General features: G+C 47.4%; 1 long non-coding RNA gene across 1 annotated transcript; it reads right to left on the bottom strand.

Annotated features, from left to right (window-relative positions):
• Positions 1-3,896: 3,896 nt before the first annotated feature.
• LOC121284718 lies at positions 3,897-11,525 on the bottom strand. Its single transcript, XR_005944533.1, has 2 exons — positions 11,344-11,525; positions 3,897-4,073 (listed from the first exon to the last, which is right to left on the bottom strand). It is a non-coding gene; the product is annotated as an uncharacterized LOC121284718 (long non-coding RNA).
• Between the last annotated feature and the right edge of the window lie 4,778 nt (positions 11,526-16,303).

Genomic DNA, 16,303 nt, shown 5'->3' with positions numbered 1-16,303 from the left:
TGTTTGAGTGCATGATGTCATGATATTGGAGGGAGTTGAAGGATGACTTACCTTGGTCAAGCGGATGAGATCATTCATCCTCTTCCTGCACTGAATGATTTTTCAGATGAGGTTGCCAGCGTGCTGACCTGCTCTGTGACGGCTTCCCATGTCGGAGACGTGAGTCTGCAGCACTTCATGCAGCCATCCCTGGGATACAGGACATGCCTATGCACCTGCACTCTTCTGTCCAGGCCCGGTGGGTGAAGTGGGGTGCCGTCTTCTTCTTGAGGCTTTCGGCCTCCTTCTAGTGGATGGAAGATATCTCTGCATGTGCCTTGAAGATTGTTGGGCTGGATAGAGTGTGATGTATGTGTTGGACTGGCTTTTAAATGTGGCACCCCAACCTTTGACCCCACCAGCTGATGGACAGGTTAGCTCCTGGCCCACCAGGTGATTCAGCCCGACACTCGCCTGTGCATAATTAATGAGCTTCAAAGTGCGGAATCGGGCGTGAGTTCCCACCATTCCGACCAGCGGGGTGGGCACCAGCGAAACCGCCCAGCACTGCACTTAGTCCTTTACATGGAAAATTCTGCCCAGCCAGGGGGCTAGCAGATTGGCGGGCTTGGCAATGGCTGCTACAGGGAGATAAAGAAGGTGGCTCATGCTGTAACACCCTTGAAGGCCAGAGAAGCTATTTTTATTACCAAGCTGGAGCCAGGAAGGAAGACCCTAGTAATGGGAGGCGTAAACCTACCAGCAGCAGCAGCATAGCCACAGGGAAGGCTGTTGCTGCTGGGTGCTGCCCCATGGGCCCCGGGGCAGCTATAAAGTTGGGCCCACCTCCCAGGAAATGACTGGAAGGCTGTCTGGTTTACCCAGCAATTTTCCCACACTGTGGCAGCCCCTCCCAATGCTGGTAAAAAGCCAATGGGAGCAGCAAGTGGCCAGTAACTGGTCAAATTAATTGGCATAATTGGATGCCCACTTCCGGTCAGTGGGTGACCACACTGTTGAGATTCTCACCGCTGGTATTTTCTATGGCTGTGGGAAGTCGTTGGGTTCCCCTCCCAATGCCTTTTGTTGCAATTTTACAGGGTCTTCCACCTCCCATCCTGTCTCCATTGTGCTGGCAAAATCCAGCCCTAATTTCCTGACTTTATACTCTGCTATTCCCAATATATACAAAAATTAAAGAGTTCCATTAAAACAGTGACTTTGCTACAAGCCTGTCTAATACCTGAACTACACATTCCATCACTTCATTGTTGCTAACAGGAGACCTGTGGACAGTTCCCACTACAGTTTTAAGTCTTCTCTCATTGCTCAATTCTAACCATGGAGGGCTGAACTTTCTGAGTGGTGTTGGGGCCCCCAACATCAGGGTAAAAAGTGAGTCCTGAGCCCGCACTTGCTGGCAGAAAGATCTACTCTTCCATTTTACTACAGAAATCCTCCTAATTTGGCACCTGTTTGGCCTGATGTAAGGGTAGCAGGCGGACTCTTAATGCTGCTGATCCAACCACAGGGCTGGCAACCCGAGAGCCTCAGCTGTGCCATCGGGAGAGATGGTTAGTGCTGAGGGACGGTATGTGGGAGACATGGAGCCTCCGAGAGGTATTGTGAAAACAAAAACTCACAGACTAGGGGTCAGAGGGCAATTCCCTCTGGGACAGTCATTGAGGCTGTGGCTGCCCCTGCCCCTTCTTTGGCCCATGGAGCCTTGCTCTGTAGTCTGCAGCAGGGAGGCCAGCTCTATTTAACTGGCAGCTCCCCACATGGTGGACAGTCACTCTGTCATCAGTAAAATGCCTAGGGCACCAAGAAATGGCCCCTAATTGGGCTTTTACTTGTGTAATTAGGCTGCCCACCTCTTTGGGGCAGGCATTGCTGGTAAAATGCCCTGATAGTGGTACCGCGTCAGGAGCAAATCCAACTTGGTGTCCCAGTGTCCTAGGCCCAACCATCTTCAGCTGCGTCATCAATGACTTTCCTCCATCATAAGATAAGAAGTGAGGATGTTTGCTGCTGATTGCACAATGTTCAAATCCATTTGAAACTCCTCAGATACTGGAACAGTCCGTGCGCACCTACAACAGGACCTGGACAACATTCAGCCTTGGACTGATAAGTGGCAAGTAATATTCACAACACACAAGTGCCAGACAATGACCATCTCCAACCAGAGAGGGTCTAACCATCCATCAAAGACATTTAATGTCATCATCATCAATAAATCTTCCACCATCAGCATTCTGCGGCTCACCATGGACCAGAAAGGGACCCAAATATTTGGCTACAAGAGCAGGTCAGAGACTTGGGACTGAATTTTCAGGATGGCGGAGGCTTGGCCCCAATCATCCAAAGAGTTGGTGGGGAACACATCCCCGCCAACTTCCAGCAGTCTTGATGCCCCATCACATTCTAACAAGCGTTGAATGGCCAAAGGCAGGACTTCTGCCTCTCATTTGGGAGGAAGTCCCGCCTTGGAGAGCTGTCAGCCAATCATATTAGCTGGCAGCTCTCCAGTCTCTCCAGGCACAGCGCTGCAGTGACCGGAAAGGCACTGCAGGGAGCTGCCTACACAAAGCCCCAGAAAACAATCTGAACATTGATGGAGTGGGAGCCCTTTCTGTTGACGAGGGCACCCAGCTCACCCACTGGCATCTTTATAGCTACATGAGTGCAATCTTTGGCACCCTGGATGCAGGAGAACCCAGTAATTACAGTGAAGCCACTGGCTCGCTCAGCCTGGCTGGTTCATCGGTCTGGAAATGAATGAAGTTCATCATCCATCTAAACAAAGTGTCAGTGACCAGCTTGACACAGCTGTAGGCAGAAGATTGAGAAACAGCACATAGATCTCCCTCTGACCCTTGGAAGGAACTGGAGGCAAAAAAGTTCAAGGCCACTGTCACCTTAAGATCCACAGGCATTGGCTGGCCACTGACACAGTCTGAGGTGATCTCTGGGCCAATCAAGTGGCAAATGGAAGTTACAGTCACCCGAGAGAGGTGGAGCTTCCTTCGGCACTGGACCTCCGACATGTCCAGGTAGCTGGAGCGCTGCCTGTGGACTCTCACTGCAGGATGACAGCATCATCTGCAGACCCTTCTGCCTTGCACTTACTGCTGGCCCTGCATCCCATGTGACTGTGCCTCTTTTTCCACAGGTCACTCTCTGGGTCACTGCTTGCAGCCAACAGCCCTCCTCTCCCTTCTGGCCCTCTCATCCTCGGAGGAGGAGGTCCCTCCAGCGGAGTTGCCAATCCCCATTTGCTAGAATACAGATGGCACAGGATAGTGCCCTGAAGGGGGACCTCGGCAGAAAAAGTTGGTAAGCTAAAGAGAACGCCAGAAAACATAGAAAATGCAAAGAACCGTCAGAAAAGCACCTCCCACCAGCTCTCACCTAAAATCCTACCTACTCACACAGCCACGTCCCTGGTTAACTTTTATCCCACCCTGGATTGAATTTCATTTAAAAATGGGATGGCCACCTGGCCATGTGGCTGTGCGCCAACTAGAAAAAAAAAATGGTAAGTTTCAATCACTTGCCTTTTTAATGGGCTTAATTGTCTGTTTAATTGTCGGCGGGTGCACTTCTGACTCCCGCGTGGGCCCGCTGGCTGTAGTGAGGTGCAGAGGCGCGATGATCTCAGGACATGCGCCTGACGTTTTCTCACATGATTTCACGTGAGGTCGGGTTGGCCACGCGCCTGATCCTGCAATGTAAAATTCTGGCCCAGCCAGAAGGTGGCTCACCACCACCTGCTCAAGGGCAATAAGGGATGGGCAATAAATGATGGCCTTACCAGCAACGTCCACATCAGTGAATGAATAAAAAAGACTTACTTAAAGATGCCCCTTGCTTTAAATTATTTAGCATTAAAAAAAGAAACTTGCAATTTTGAATTTCGCCATTTGATGCTTTTTCCATTTTATTCACAGTAACTCTGCTTTAGTTACCGCCAAGAGAGAAATCAAGGCCATGATTGTTGGTTCAATTTAGTTTCCTCACTCTGTCACACATTGTAGCATCTCCAAGTCGGTTCCACTCTTAAACCATCATCAGTACTTAAACAATTATACCTGAAATGGAAAGGAAAACACAAGGGGCTTTACAATGCTTTTCAGCTCTTCGATTCACAAAGGATGATGATGATTGGGGAGGCTTGAAATCTTACCTGAGTGAAGGCAGTGCAATTTAATCATATTGAATAGTTAAAACTGGAAAGTGACACTGACAGTTGCTGCAGTGTTGAAATATTGGAACAGAGACTTTGTCAGAAAGGAAGCTCACCTGGCCAACATTTTCCCCCCGGTCGGGGAGGATGTGCGGGAGCAGGAACGGGCGTGGGCGGGCTTTCGATCAGCACCCATGGTCGGGAGCTTCTGGCCATTTTACGTCAGCGGACCAATTAAGGCCCACCCAGCGCGACGTCTGTCAGGAAGCGCTGTGCTCTCCCTATGCAGTGGGGTGGGGGGGGATTCCTTCAGCCAGGAGTGCTCTCTTTTGCACATGTGCATGAAAGAGTGCACAGATCTCCCTGAGGCAAAGTGCTGCCTCAGGGAGATCAGCTCAGATTTCAAATTTTAAATAAAGGTGAGAAAATAATTTTGCTGCCATGTCCCTTCATGTGACATTGTCACATGAGTTGGGACGTGTCCATAACTTTTATTTTGAAATGTTCTGAGATTTTTTAATCCCTCATGAAACCTCATCCCACCTGTGGATGAGTTTTCATGCTTTTTTTAAAGGCTGCCTGGCCTCCTTGCCTGCCCGCCAACCTTAAGGTTGGACAGGCAGGTCCTTTAATTATCTGGATTACTTTTTTAAAGACCTTATGTGGCCGTGACAGTTCGGCAGGCGTGCAGGCAACTCCGCTGCGCGCCTGCCGAACTGACAATCTAAATGACACACGGTGACGTTGGGACGCCCACCCGACATCACCCCGCATCATTTTACGCGTCAGCGAGTGGACACCGCCCCCGCTTGCCGATCAGAAGATCCTGCCCATGTATAGATTGCTAAATCCATAATATAAAGTAGGGACAAATGAAATGAAAATAAAATAAATGTTGCTAGTTGTTGTAATGGATTAAGACAAAGACAAAAGGGGGATAGGGAATTGGTATCCAAGTACATGCCTCATTATAGATTGGTCCTAGCACAACTTGTTTGTCACCGTTTTCATAAATTTAAGATGATGATTTCATGCTAAATTGTAAAGAGATAAGTTACTTGCTTTACATTGTTTAGGGGAAGGTAGTGGTGATGTCACTACGCTAGTAATCCACAGACTCTGGGGACCAGGGTTCAAATCCCACTATGGCAGCTGGTGGAATTTGAATCCAATTAATAAAATCTGGAATATAATCTCAGTGATGGTAACCATGAAATATCATTTTTTTGTTGTTAAAAAAAAACATCTGGTTCACTAATGCCCTTTAAGGAAGAAAATCTGCCATCCTGGCCTATATGTGACTCCAAATCTACAGCACTGTGGTTGACTCTTAACATCCCCCAGAAATGGCTGAGCAAGCTATTCAGTTCAAGGGCAATTTGGAATGGGCAATAAATGCTAGCTTTGCCAATGATGTGCACATCCCACAAAAGAATAAAGTGTCCAATATTAGTAATATTGCTGGTGAGGTTGGCAATTGAATAATAAAATGTGGCCTGCTTGAAGACTAGAGTGTGGTCATTATGCATTCCATTTTCTTAGATTTCAACATCTGTAACTCCTGGGTGATTTATGATCCAAATGTCATCTACAAAAATGCTTGACTATAACAATGAAGGAAAAATTTGCAGGGCTACCGGGGTAAAGGCAAGGGTGAATTGTTTCTTCAGATGGCCAGCACAGACACAATGGGTCAAATGGCCTCCCTCTGTGCTGTAACCATTCTATGATCCTATTTGCCTTGGTAACTGTGTCTAACGTATCTACTGAGGCTCCTATATTACTGTCTGTGTAATTATAGAGCGTTCAGAATTCACAAAACAACATGTCATAATCTGTAAATTTTTCATGCATACTTTCGTACAATGGTGCTACATTCATTCAATAGTTAAAGAGCTACACATTCTCAAAGTATTACTCATGATCTAATTATTATTCTGAGAAGTACAAGTCTGAAGATTCTGTAGAGACTCACCTAATCATGCTGATCCCCCCTTAAAGTCTGACTAGATACACTGTCTGAAAAGGGAAAAAATATCGCAGGAATTTAATATTGCGCCAATTCGTTGAAGTAGATAGAAAGTAACTGCTTACTAAATTCATTAATTAGTTCAGTGTAAAAACCATCATGCTATGCCTCTTCCTCGGAATAAATGACCAATTACTATTGACTCCTGATATTCAATAGCATTGCAGCTTCTATTTGAAGAAAAAAAACAATGGCCCAGGAAAAACATTATTCATAAAACAAAACCACAAGCGATAAGCATGTTGTTCCTGTGGGTGTTCTGCGCTGAGGAACTGATGGAGGATTTTCACTGCTGGGGTAGTGTGATGACTGAAACAGCAATACTTTTCCTTCTAGTGAAGAAAAAAGAATGTTTTTTTCAAATTGAGGAAAATACTTCTAAATACAAATTTACACTGTACTTCTTAGAATGAAGGTTCCTTATTTGAACAACCAAACAAGTGGATGTTTGTCTTATATTTTGATTATATACTTAAATAGATGATCAGATTGACCTAATGGCAAGGACTAGAGTTACTATGATCTGATACAAATTTAGTAATTTGCATTACCCTTTTTGTTTTGATTAGAGGTACTAGCATGGATTTTCTGGTACTGGCATCATTAATGCTGAATTGGCTATTGGCAGATTTTAGACAGCTTCAACTGGAATTTGCTTTTTGGGCCCAATTTTCCTGGATCAGCTCATCAGCATAACTTTGGCAGCAGGTTTGGACAGGTCAAGGAAGCCTTCGCGGTGGAAGCAGAAAGCTCTGCACAAGTAAATTTTGGAGGAATGAGAACAATTAAGGGGGAGTGCCACAATAAGGTGATAAAACTTTGAAGACTTAAGAGAGCCTCAAAATATATTTAAGCTCAGTATCAGCCTTTGCTAAGGCTGAAGAGGCAGAATCTAGAAAGAAACAGGCACAAGTGAAGAGAAAGGAAGCCCAAGATGCAGGCAAGGGTCTTCAGGTAACAACACCTGTCCTTGGTTGGTGGTTACTGAAGTGGAGATGGTGCTGCATGAGATTCTTGCAGAAAAAGTTTTTCTTTCTGCTACTGCATTGTATCTTCTCCAAAATTTCGACATTGCAGAGATGCAACTAAGTTTTGGGCTACAACCATCACTGGAGGCAGAAAGCCAATCCTGTCCTGTATCTGCAGCAGTTGACATAGCTCTGCAGATGCTTCTCTGTTGTCCCAGAGCCTGAAAAGCCTGTCCCTCATTGTCATTGTCAGAAAGGTATGTGTAATGCCTACAGGAACGGTTTGCAACATTCTAGGCGTGGCCAGTCAGCTGACGCTGTTTCTCGACCACCACTGTATAACTTTCAGTGCAATATGACATCCTGTGCCTGTAGCACATCAAAGATGTCCCAAAGTGCTTTACAGCCAATTAAGTACTTTGTAAATAGTGTTGTTTAATGGACAATTTACACAGCAAGAGCTCACAAAAAAGCATTGTGATAATGACCAGTTCATCTGTTTTTGGTGTTGGTGCAGGGCCATGTGTTATTTCGGACAGTGTCCTTGTGGGGCCATTTAGTGTGCTCATCCAAGTTTCCTTCAGGAATAGGAGCCTACACTTATCATCAGTCAAAATGATGCATGTTCATCTGTTTGTAGATCTGGATCCAAGCAGAAGCAAGTGAACACAGGGGTGGGTCTGAAGAAGCCGGAAACGAGGTGGATGATGAGACTTTATTAGGCAAGAGCCAAAATCTTGGTTTTCTTACGTCAGGTTGAGTTTGGGAAGCTAAGTGGGTGGCTTGTCAGTGGCGGAGTGGGCATCAGGCTGCTTGGTGGCGGGAATTTATTTACCATGTATTTGCATACCATGAATACTCAAGTCTTGCGCTTCAAGGTAAAGTCAGTGGCACACAGGAAACTCATGCCTCCTGTTTCCCAACAGCTTCTAGGTGGCGTGCACCAGGTGAGATTGTTCAACCTTTGGATCTGAGCTGAGGTTTTGTCTTTGTCTAACTCAGTGGCACATGGGAGGGGAGCAGTAGAAGCTGGTTGGTTCGGTACCGGCAAGGGTGAGGAGGGAAGAGGGTGGCGGTGGTCAGCTCCTCAAACAACACAACAGTTGGGCAACCTTCAGATGTCTGACAGGCAATGTTAGAGATGGCTAACACTTTCCCAGGAGCTGGTCACTGAGCAGTGAGTGCTCCTTCAACAAGAAATGCAGTCTCACAGATTTGGAGGGATCCCCATGCCGGTCACCCTCAAGGTGACTGCGACTCTAAATTTTTACACCAGCAGCTCATTCCAGAGCTCTACGGGGAACACATGTGGCATTTTTCAGGCTGCAACACATGGGTGCATACGGGAGACAACCAATGCTCTGTTCAGAAGGGCCTATGAATTCATTCGATTCACAATAGATGCTAGTAGCCAGGTCGCAGAGCAGTGGCTGCAGGGCCATCACACAGTTTTCACAGATACAGGGAATCATTGCCTGCACTCATGTAGCCTTTAGAGTTTCTTGGGAACAGCCAGCTGTAATTATTAATTGGAAGGGATTTCACTCCTTTAACTTTCAATTAGTGTGAGACCACCGGTAAAGAATTATGCAGGCGTGTGCTCATTTCCTAGAGAGTGCCCATGACTCATACATTTTATGGAATTCCCAGCTGCTACAGCTCTTTAAGACCCCTGCCATAGTGCAGGGTTAGATTCTGGGTGACAAGAGCTACCCCATGAGGACACCGTCCCCACAGCTCCACTGACGAATGTTACAACACAGCACACGCATGGACCAGGGCAATCATGGAGCAGACAACAGGATTGCTGAAAATGTGCTTCCACTACCTTGGCTGATCCGGATTATCATTACAATATATGCTACGGAGAGTATCCAGGATTGTCATAGTTTGTGCATTGCCCGATGTTGCATTGCAAAGGGGAGAGGAATTGCGATGCGAGTACATGGAGGAGATGATGATGGAGAGGAATATGAGGAAGAGGACAGAGATAACATGGCACTTCTCCAAAATGCCAGGGCCTTGTAGAGACATGCCAGCACCGTCAGCGCAAAACTCATGTTTATTTGTTTCTCCCACCTACATGACCATCAGTACCTCGCCTTCAACTTTTGCCTGATCTGAATGTGCGCCCACCTCTGCCAGCCTGTATCTAGAGCTACCTCACTACCCACATCCTCTACCCCTAGAAGGCCAAGGGGAGCGAACCTTTATCAGACATGATAAAAAGAGATGACTGCACCCGAGGATACCAGCTTTGTGCAGGGACAAAAGTTACTGAAGCTATTATGAGCTATTTTTCTGCTCCTTGCTCACATTAACAGAGCATGAGTGCACGAGCAGCACATCAGTTCTCACGCTTGTACATAACCTTGGCCAATCTCCTTGGTATGTCATTTATGGGAAATGCTGCATGTTCAGTGATGTTGCATTGCCTCGAGAATACAAACCACATTACACACATTATCATCCAGTAAAGAGTGACTTCCAATTCACTGGCCCTTTGTTGCCTACACTAGTGAGACGTCCCTCAGTGCCTTCATTCAGCAACAATTGCCAGCCATGAAGCACGACAGTGCCATATGCCCTCTGAATGAGGACGTCCCAAAAAATGCACAATACACACAGTAAACAAAATATAATGTGATATATGTACATGTGCATAAGTTTACAGTGTCCCAACAACGGTGCTGCTATTGTGCTCTCATTATGTCTTAATTCTTTTCTTACACCCGCTTTGCCCTGGTGCAACCTCAACATCAACAGCTGATCGGGGAAAGGCTGCTGGGAGCAAGGCCCCATTACCTGTGATGATCTTGGTGGACAAACTCTGGTGGTCAAACGCTTTGAAGGTCTCGGCCTATTGGAGGTTTCCTGCCCGGTGCAGGGACACCCTCCTTGGCCCACCTACTGGAGTCCCTGAGGTCACTGGCAAAGGGGATGAGGAGCGAACGATCACCTTGGAAGTGCACTGAGAGGATGCCCACTAGGGGGCTGACTGGAACTTTCCCCTCTTGGTCCGCAATGGCACCTCCCTGTATCACTGAGGTGAAGAGGCACCTGGAGGGAGGTCCAAGTGCCTCATTCCCTTCTGGCCTAGCTACTGTTGCACTCAGCCCATGTCCAGAGTGACAGAATGCGGATCCTCGCACATGTAGGTTGCATGTTAGACCTGGCTTTCATGGCAGTCACCTACCTCTCCTTGGAGGAAGCCAAGCACTCACATACCGGAGCCAAGGCAGAAGTTAAGGCTTGAAAAGACACCATACGTGCAAGGTTCAGCATAGTCTCTGGCACCTCTGTCAGGTTTTCCCCAGCCTGTCTCTGCATCTCCAGCTGGCTTATTGTGGCTGAAACCAAAGGCCAGTCATTAGCCTGGATCTCAGCAGAGGCCTGATCCCCAACAGTCCTCCCACTCTCTTTTGTCAGCTTTTCCCTTGCCATCAATTTGCTTCTGCAAAAATTGTTAAGTGTGAGAGTGCGGTGAGCAATGAAATATAAATATAATCTTAAAAAAGCAAGCGACGAGATAGCGGTCAGGGGTTTCAGATGGTGGCAAGAGATGGCAGTGGGTGGTGGGGCTTCTGCCTCCCCTAGACAGGCTGCTGCAGTCCCAAAGGCTGCAGTGCCAGCCTTCTTCGTTCATAAACTTTCCACTCGCCACTGACCGATCCTAAAACCACCTGCCCCATCCCCCAATCATTGAGCCTGTGGAGGTTAGAGGTCGAGTTGGGGGATGGGGCAGGGAGTGACTGGATCTGACCCTGTGCCATCCACTGGTGTTAATAAATGTGTTGGAAGCATCTGGAGCAAATGCAGAGAAGCTCTCCCCTTTAAAAGTAACTTGTACATTTATTTAACTCTTTTTAAATAAAATGAAAGTGTTTCAGTGTTTGTCTGATCACGTTAAATGCCTAAGGTTTCAGGGGAAGCGAGGGCTTTTTTCTGAGTATAAAGTATTGGTGCAAAGTTTTGTTTGAAAAAATAAGTTACCTTGTTTCTCTAGCCGTTATTATTTGAGCGCATTTGACACAGTTTTTGTAGAATTGGGGACAGCAGGGGAGGGTTTAAGGAAAGGGATTAGGGAGCCTGGAAACAGGGGAAGCACCAGGGCCCATGATTTCTCTCACTGGCCCTGACTACACCCATGATCGTGTCCGGACCTCATGGCTGCTCACCTCCTCTGTGATGTTTGTCCAGGCCTTCTTGGTCAAGCAGGAGGGTCTCCTACTTCCATCCCTGGGGAAGAGTACCTCCCGGCGTTCCCAAAGAGCCTGGAGGAGAGGTATCGCTGAACCGTGGGACCGCTCTTTGGCTGTATCCAGACACACTGCTGAATTGGGAGGGGCAGTGATGTGGTTCCAAGAAGATGATTCAGCAGATGAGAGGGGTGGGTGAAGAGAGTTACTTCCTGAAAGTTGTCAAGGGAGATAGAAGCTGTAGATCACAAAAAAATAATGTTTAAAGGCCCTGCAGGTGGAGGGTCTTGCTGCAAACTTGGCACCAGTTCTCCCTGCTGGCAGGTACTGTATGCTTGCGGAGGCAAGCCTTTTATAGCCCAATGCAACCTGGTATTGAGTCAGCTGATTGCAGGATTGGACATTTCCTGCCCGCCCCCAACACATGATTGCATGTGGGCATGTGCCTGCCTCCAGCAATTGCGAGTTGCATCGTAATCGCATGCATTGCGGCTCACAGTACACGAGACCGGAAATGACACCCACTTGCAGCCCCACTGTTGGAAGCCACACTCTCTTAGTAAATTCCACCCAGTTCATGTGCCTGACATGATGGGCATCCCTCTCTCAATCCCCCTCTTCCTCCAAATATGTCCAACAGGGGGATTAACATTTAGGATCCCACTGATGCCAAAAATGCTGCTGAAGGCAAAAGAAAAATGAATAGTTTAGACCAATTGGCACAAAGGCACATGGAGGCTTTTGAGAAATGGCTAAAACAGACTTATTATATTACTGTGTCCTTTCCATGACCCAACTAAACTTCCTGGGGTGCCAATATGATTAAGCATGGTTTTTGCTGAGTGTCCTGTATCTCAGATCAGCTTAATATGGTTTATGGAATGTACATGCCCACAAATTAATATTTAAGTGACATGGGGTCTTGTCCTGCCACTGGCCCTGATCATTACAGAACAGAGTACCAGTAGAAAAGATTCTTTGGCTATTTTCCAACACTGGACACCTGCTTTACTTTGGCACAACATGCAGCTGGCACTAGAGAATCTAGACTTTACCACTTCCCAGATTCTACAACAACGCTTTATCCTTGTCAGTCCTGCTAAGGTGGGCAAGTTACCCTCTTGGGTGTAGTAAAAATGCTAAGCCGTGCTTCCAGCTACCCAAGAAGTTTCAGCATGTTTACTTATTGTGCTTCAGTTTTTACTATATTAAAACATTCTTTTGACATTAAGATTTAGTTACAGGTATAAGTACATACAAAAAAGTGAATCTATTTTTATTGGGTGACAGAATTGGTTAAAACATTCAAAATATTACTGCAATGAAATAGTTACATACTTTGGAATTATATTCAGTAAAAATGGGTCACATACAACCACCCGATTCAATGCACTGCTGTTATTTATTGCTCCATAAACTTGGCAACTTCCTTTGCTATAAATATCAATGAAACAAACAAGGTCCTTGATGCCCCATATTCCTTTAAAGCATTTTGCTCACAACTACATTTTTGAGCATATGGATAATATTTAACTATATTTGCACCTAAGATGTTTAGTAACCATTTGTCTCTTATCCTGGTGATGCAGTATTCTCAGATATATGGAGATTCCACATTTAATGAAAAATCAGAAAAGTGTGAATAGTAATTCTGTTGAACAAAATTGCAAAGGAAATTCGATGCAGCGGGAGAAGGAGGTGTTAACCACTTTAAACCAAGAGGCAACAGTGAATAAATATACAAATAAATAATTAGAGTAATTCATTAGGTCTAAGGTGATAATGTCATCGTGGTTCAGTTGATAGCAGTCTCGCCTTTGAGTTAGAAAGCTATGGGTTTAAGTCCAACTCCAGGGCTTGAACAAAAAAGTCAAAGCAGACTCAGGGAGTGCTGTACTGTTGGAAGTGTTGTCTTTCAGATGAGACGTTAAACTAAGATCCCACCTGCCCTCTCAGATGGATGTAAGAGATCCCATCACACTATTTCGAAGAAGAACCAGGTGTCCTGTCTAACACTCATCCCTCAATCAACATTTCAAAAATAAGTTATCTGGTCATTATCACATTGCTGTTTGTGGGAGCTTGCTGTGCACAATTTGGCTCCTGTGTTACATTACAACAGCGACCGCACTTCAAATGCACTTCATTTGCTGTATAGCATTTTGCAACATCCAGTGGTCATGAAAGGTGCTATTTAAATGCAAGTCTTGCATTAAATAAAAATCTGGTACACATAAATAATTCAATCATAAACAGGAGGAAGGGGATACGAGACTGAAATGATAGAAATAAAACCTAAGCAGGTAGGATTTTTAGTCAAACGATGGGTTGGCTGAAATCTGTTGCTTGCAATTCTTGTGTCATGCGAGAACTCCAAGAAGCTTCATGTGCCCTGAATAAGCATGGGTGTGGGATGTGTTTGAAATGAAGTTCAGAGCTTTGGAGCTTGAGGAGTTACATGGCGTACGGGAGGTTGAGAATTTCCTGGATTGCAGGAGGTGGACGCCCTGCAGCTACAGAGAGTTCTGGACAATTGGGTGGCCATCCGGCAGGGTGGGAGGAGGCAGGAATCCTCCAGGGAATAGCACTCTCAAATTGGTTTTCAGCCTTAAATACATGTGAGGGTGCTGGTACTTTGAGGGGGGCGGTGCACATCCATGGCACCATGGGATAAATGACTGCATAAGGGAAGCACAGCAAAATGTGGAAAAGCAATGGCCATGGGGAAGTCTGGGGGATAGACAAGTGTTTCTGCAACAGCTGACATGAGTCTCACATGGCGTGTTGCCTCCCTGGTGCCAGGGTAAAAGACGTCAATGAGAGGGTGCGAAACATTTTGAAGGGGAATGGGAAACATGATTCATGCGGCAAGCAATGACATAGGGAGGGAGCAACTGGGAGGAAGTTAAGCCTGGGCGGAATTTTCCCAAATTTGCACGAAGTGCAGTAGTGGGTGGGTAAAACGGCGTCCCACCCGCCAATGGCGATGGCTGGATTTCATGCCGTATTGTCCCAAACCCACCTCATTATTTCTGCACTCCTGGGAAACACACCGTTTCCATGGCGAGCGGGCTCCCTTTCGCCTTCCCACCATCGCCCCACTGTTGCATCATGCTGGCCGCCATGTTTAAAAGGCAGCCACCAGCACACTGCTCATTGCTACCAGCTCACCACCGCTGCCCAGGAGACATGGCCAGCAAAGGAAAAAACTCCGCAGCCTCCCGGTTTAACGTCGGGTCCCTTGAGCGACTGCTGGGTGCTGTGATGGCCCGCCGGGATGTGCTCTACCCCACTCTGGCTGCAGGATGGGCAGCAATGTGACCAATCCAGCTTGGGAGGCGGTGGCAGCGTTGGTCAGCGCCAACGCCCTTCAGAGGAGGACAGTCACCCAGTGCCTCAAGAGCATGAATGATCCCCTCTGTTCCGCCAGGGTAAGTCACTCTTTTCATCACTCTCAACTCACACACTCACAAACCCATCACACATCCACAGGGCCCTCACTCACTGCCAGTTCAAGAAACATCCCCATTCACTCTCTCACACACACCGTTATTGTCCTCATTCCATCCATGGGACCACTCACCACCCACACAGGCCAGGCATACCTATCATCTGCCTGGCAGGCGCCTGCTTACACTTTCTCCATCTCTATTCATGCTGGACAAGCTGTACACAACAAGCGGGAGAGGTTGCAGACCTGTGGCAGAATACCCAAAATCAAGGTCCTCACAGACTTTGAAAACAGAGCCATCCGGCTGGCCGGCGATAACCGGGACCGGTCCTGTGCTGACAGTGAGGTCGGCGCTGCTCTACCAAGTGAGAATCCAGCAGTACAACAGCCATCAGACAACTATGCCATGAGTGATGTGTCCTCTTTCACAGGCCACTGCCATGCACTAATTATCTCCCCTTCCTTTCGCAGGCACATCTGCCAAACAGTTGACAGAGTCCATGACCCAGGGCCTCCAATCAAGCCCCGAAGAAACCTCTGAAGAGGAATCTGGAGGCACCCTCCTTGAAATCCTATCAAAGCACTCACCCACACCCTCCACCAGCGCAGAGACACACACCTCGGTGAGACCTTGCTTTAGAGTAGCCTCGGGATCACAATCTGCTGAGCACATCACACTTCCTAATCCACAGCAGGCAGAGGCAGGGACTTCCCAGGTCCCCGGCACTTGGAGGGCTGCTGGAGGCCAGAAATTTGCTGATTCTGAGTCAGATGACGAGCCTCTGGACTCGGTCATGTTACAGTTGCTGGCTCTGTAAAGGCAAGCTAGGGAACAACAGGAAGGGATGTCTGCTGCACTCCTCAGATTGCAAGGCACGATGGAGGAGTCCGTCCATCTTCAGGCTGAGGTGATAGCGCCGGCATGCCAACGCACCGAGGTCAACATGTCAGGATGGTGGCTGCCATGGAGACCTTGGTCCAGAATGTCGCTCCTGCGCTGCTGCATGGGCTCAACTCCATTGCCTGTGCCATAGTTGGCCTACAACAGTGTGTACATGACAGGGGTGCAGGGCAGCTTGGTCTCACTCCAGCTACCCCTTCCCCTCAACGAGTCAGCCAGGGGCTCTCAGGACCCATAGGAAGGAGGATCAATAGGTGCACACTCCAGGCCCATCCACCCAGGTGACTCCGGTAGTGACCGGCCCTTCCGAATCCCCTGCGACGTCAGCAGATCCAGCTTCACAGGCTGAGGAGGGTGCCACTGTCACACAGCAGGTCCCTGAAAGCAGTCAGGGGCCCTCCAAGTCTCAGACCTCCAGGGAACGCCTGCCAACGTTATCACAGACAGGGCGTCGCAGTCAGCAGGCTGCCTCCACCTCCGGGGAGCACCAAGACGTAGCGGCACAGATGGAAAGTTAAGGAGAATTATTTGCACAGCCTGTTCACGGGTGCTAATCACTTGTATATAATGTTCGCTATTGTCAATAA

The sequence above is a fragment of the Carcharodon carcharias genome, chromosome 1 (assembly GCF_017639515.1).
Source record: "Carcharodon carcharias isolate sCarCar2 chromosome 1, sCarCar2.pri, whole genome shotgun sequence".
NCBI lineage: Eukaryota > Metazoa > Chordata > Chondrichthyes > Lamniformes > Lamnidae > Carcharodon > Carcharodon carcharias.
This window is presented reverse-complemented; position numbering and strand designations above follow the sequence as displayed.